Here is a 4,819-nt window from a genome sequence, read left to right as displayed (position 1 = left end):
AACAATAGGGACCTCACAGTTGTCATTGTGCTCGGTCCCTAATAATCAAGGGACAATAATTACTGTGCAATCTATTTCCCATGTGCAACTGCTGCTAGTATTTGTGTTATTGTGTTATTTTACTTACTTTTTACTGTTTTTTTTTCTCTTGTACAGTGTTTATATTATATTATATTATTTCATACTGTTTTTTTATACTGTCTTTATACTGTTTTTTTCTCTATCCACTTTGCTGCTGTAAGATTGGAGTTTCCCCATTGTGGGACTACTAAGGGAATATCTTATCTTATCTTAACACCTTCTCTTCTTTCCAGGTTTTCTAGGATACGTGGGAACCCTGTCAGATGTGGTGGGAGTTTAGGTGGAAGTGTTTGTGTATCAGTTTCTTTATTACACTGAAGCAGAAAGCATATTTTGCTGCTGGGGATGTTAAATGTTGGAGTATGGGTTTCATGAAGCCAATTACATGTCATGTAATAAGACATTTCTAGGAAGTCCACAAAACACTAAAAGGCATAACACTGATCTACCTTTGTAGTTTTCCACAATATTTTGTAGAAAGAGTGGATTTTCAGGCAAGGCATCCCCATGAATAATGTTTAGTATCTTAATATCTGCTTGTAAAAAGGGCTCACCAGGCACTATTTGCTTCCTGATTGTTCCATGCCTACTAGACCCTAGCATTTTTTCTAACACAGAGGTGTTCTCATCTGAAAGACTGGTTATACTGCTTTCCTCCCCCTTAAAGATCAGTCATTCTGGAGAAAGATAGTTTGTTTGTAATGTTGAGTCTCATTCCCAGGTCGTCCGAGACACACAGGTAGTGTTTGTGCTCTCAAAGCCTCGGTATTTCACCTGCGAAGGAGACTCACAATTATTTTTCTCCAGAATGACTGACCCCACCTTTAAATGCATACGGTGTATACAGTATTTACAAAGTTACAAAGACACTGCATGAGTAATCAGACAGCAAGTGTTAAGAAACAAAGGTGTGGCATGGGAGAACAGCCACAGTGCCTGTCTTGCACACCTATAATGAAAGCCTGTAAACCATATTTCAATGGAAGCAAATCAGAGTCATTAATATTTTGGGCTTGGGAAATGATTGCACAACCTGCAGTTGTATATCGCCTTTTATGTGCATGTGAAAAAATATGCATGCATGTGTCTGAATGTGTGAATTTTCAAAGAAAAAATGTATCAAATTCAAGTTGGTTAATGTGTGAAAGTTAAATATTTTGCATTTTATGATTAAAATTTGGGCAGGACACCAAAGCTAACTAGTTAATCAAAACGTTATCCACTGACCATCCAATCAGAATTAGTCAAACTGTACAAAAACGTTTTAACTTTATTCACTGATTTTAATAAAACTGGATCACATTTTCTGAGAAAGTATTTTCTGGTTCTCTTTCATAGCATTATTTTCTTGTCTCACTATGGGGAATGCCTCCTGCGTCAGAAGCTCAAATAACATTCGAATTCGTGCCAGCCCTAATTGGTACTTCTGCTAATAAGGGTAACGCTAGCAATACCGGCAGGGAGCAATACCTTGTAACAGGTAGCATCAGCAGATTACCCCATAACAGGTAGCAATACCTCATGGGTAGCAATACCTCCTGAAGAGTAGCCTTACTTTTCATTGTAGCTTGGAAACTAGCAATATTTTCCCACTTTTTACCCAGGAGCTGCACAAGCTTTTTGGCAAATTCACACCCCTGCTAGTGTCTAAAGCCCACTAGCCAACCATGGCTATGGCTATTAACACCAATGATGTCGGGAAAAGCCTGAAGCTTTGTCCCTGCGGCATTAAAATCTCTGGCTGGTACATTCCCCCATTGTGCTTACCCCACGCCCAGACTGCCCTAACCCATACTGATGAGTATATCCACTGCACTGCTTTCCCCCGTAAACTACTTCACCGCTGGGTTAGCCTGTCGGGGGGAAGCAGCAACGCCGCAGGGAAAAGTGGACATGTCCGAGGGCTTGGACGCGACACCTGCATGGAAAGATAAGCCCTACAGTGAAAAACACCCCATCATGGGAGCCACCCTGAAGGATTGTGAGGGGATTGAGTCTCACTGCATTTGCCAGATGCCGCCAATAGAGGAAGGCCTCCCTCTCTTCCTCGGCTCCATCTCTTCCCTCAAAGACAGACCGAATCTGGGTTTTAAGATAAATGTAAAAAAAGAGCACGATGACACATAACTTGGTAGCCTCTCTGGGCCTGAATCCTCACCGTGATGGCCACCGTCAGGTGAGGATTTCAGCAGACTGCTCTCAAGCACTTCGCCAGTGGAAGAGCCCAGGTTTTCCTGACTTAAGGTGTTACCATGGGAACCGTACTGGCAAGAAAGGTGATCACCACAGACGCCTCTCTGATGGGCTGGGGTGCCACTCCCGAGGGGAGAACAGTGAAGGAGAGATGGAACCTTAACAATGCAGCTTAGCTCTATGGGCTTGGTGTTATTAACACTATTCAGTGCACCTTGGACTAGGATGTTATATGAGCATAAGGGGCGTGTGTTCGAGAGCTAGTGCTCAGAGTCATAAACTGTCCCTTGTCAGTGTTATGTGGCAGCGATTCAGTCCTTTTTACAGGATCTTATTGAGAAAGGTAGGGCCTTCTCAATCAAGGTGTACTTGGCAGCTATCTCTGCCTACAACTTTGGTTTTGATGGGAAGTCAGTGGGCGATTCATGAAGTGTGCATGGCGTAAATTGCTTACATCTAGACCACTAGCCTCGTCATGGGATCTTCCCAGTGTACTAGACACTCTCTCCTGTCCCCCTTTTGAACCACTGCAATAAGTATTGTTGAGAATGTTGTCGCTGAAGACTGTCTTATTGCTAGCTTTAGCCTCGGCTAAGCGTATAGGTGAGATCCATGCACTTTCTGTGCATCAGGCATGTATAAAGTTTTCTCCAGTGAATGCTAATGTCAGTCTGCAACCTAACCCGGCCTTCATCCCAGAGGTTATGGGCTTGTGCTCCCCTATAGAACTGGTTGCTTTTTATCCCCCGCCTTTCTCCTGAGAAGCACTGGCGTTTGCATACTCTGTGTCCAGTTTGTGCACTACAAATTTATTTCAGACAGGGTAACCAGTTATTTGTGTCTTGGGCAAAGACTCATGCGAGAAAGCCTGTGTCCAAACAGCGTATTTCCCACTGGATAGTGGGGGCTATTGCTCTGGCTTATGCCAGCAAGGGCCTAGAGCCTCCCGATGGTCTCCGTGTATATTCCGCCAGGGGTCTAGCGAACTTGTTGTAACCCTTCTATTGAAGAGGGGTGTGCAGCTGCATGCTGGAACTCACCACACACATTTGCTAGGTTTTATAGGTTGGATGTAATGGCTCCAACTCTGGTACATTCGGCTCCTCGCTTGTGAAGTGCCACTGGGGACAGGGAGTCGATATTCTTTTCCCCATAGTGAGACACAAAACGAATGCTATGAAAGAGAACTTAAGGTTATGAATTATCGGTATAATCTCTGATGATGAGTGAGTGTCTCACCAGACCACCCTCCTTTCCCCTACTGACATAGACGTCATTAGCGCCAGCCAGTTAGGGCTGGCGCTAATGATGTAATGTTATTTCAGCTTCTGACGAGGTCAAGCAGGAGGCGTTCCCCATAGTGGGACACAATTTGCAAATGCAAATGCAAACTATATCTGCATCACACAACTTGTCCAGAAAATTTCTACAGCTGCAAAACTTATTACAACATATTTACCAGCTCAAATTTGTAAGATTTTATTTGTTTATTTTACAAATTCCCACATTGAGATAAGTGCATGCATTTTTTGTCACATGCACACAAAATGTGATATACAACTGCAAGCTGTTTGTGAATTATTTGTGAACATCATTTCACAATATAAAAATATGAATGATCCTTATTTGCTTCCATATATTTAAATACACAATACATACAAATGAGAAGGTACTTTTGAGTTATAGGTAATCTACAATACAGTTTAAATGGTGCATTAGGTGTATTGGGTTTTATAACAGAACTCACCCAATATAAGTCTTGGAAGTTCTGCCCTCACCAGTGAACATACATCTGGCTGCAATGGTGTCGCCATTCTTCACATTCACCTCCTTGTTAGCAGGATAGAAAGCCTGGAGAGAAAACAGCAAACAGCACTCTACTTGAAAAATTGCTGTTATCAATATACATTCTTGTTTGAATTCAGTCGTATTAGTCACAGTACACACCTTTACACACAATTATTGACTCCTTAGAAGAGTTGGGCAACTTGGACAAGACGATTAAAGAGACTTGGGGCCCTATCTTTGTAAATCATGTTTCTGTTATCACTAATATATGTAAGAGGTTTAGAATGCTACACAATGTCGTGATTGGTTCACTCAAATATCAATCCACTAATAAAATAACTGTATAATTAGTATAATCCCCAAAAATCTACAACTCATTAAAGAATGGAAAGAAAATTTGGATATTGAAATATCTTTGGACATGGGCATCGGTAGAGCAAGTCACATTTTGATGTACAGCCGCAAAACACGAGTTTGCTATAACTTGGGTGTGCATTGTCCATTCGGCTCCGAACTTCACTGGTCTGATGAGAGTCCGGCCCTGAACTCAACTATGTGACAATATTCACTGATAGTGAGAGCGCCACCTAGTGATGGAATTTATTACCTTTAATGTATTTCTCCCAGCAGATTGAACACATCTAGCTGAAATTCGGTCAGAAGACCCTCAGAATGTTGACAATGACATCTTACGAATCTTATGAATTTTTATTGAACCGTGTTGCCGTAGCGACACGGCGAGCATCACCTTGTTGTT

The 4,819-nt window shown here is 42.0% G+C and overlaps 1 protein-coding gene across 1 annotated transcript in view; it reads left to right on the top strand.

The window, feature by feature from the left end:
* pam (peptidylglycine alpha-amidating monooxygenase) overlaps positions 1-4,819 on the top strand; it is a gene marked incomplete at its 3' end in the record, with an annotated part of 30,208 nt that overhangs the window by 3,371 nt on the left and 22,018 nt on the right.

Source organism: Morone saxatilis, unplaced genomic scaffold (assembly GCF_004916995.1).
Source record: "Morone saxatilis isolate NCDOM2014 unplaced genomic scaffold, NCSU_SB_2.0 Contig21, whole genome shotgun sequence".
NCBI lineage: Eukaryota > Metazoa > Chordata > Actinopteri > Moronidae > Morone > Morone saxatilis.
This window is presented reverse-complemented; position numbering and strand designations above follow the sequence as displayed.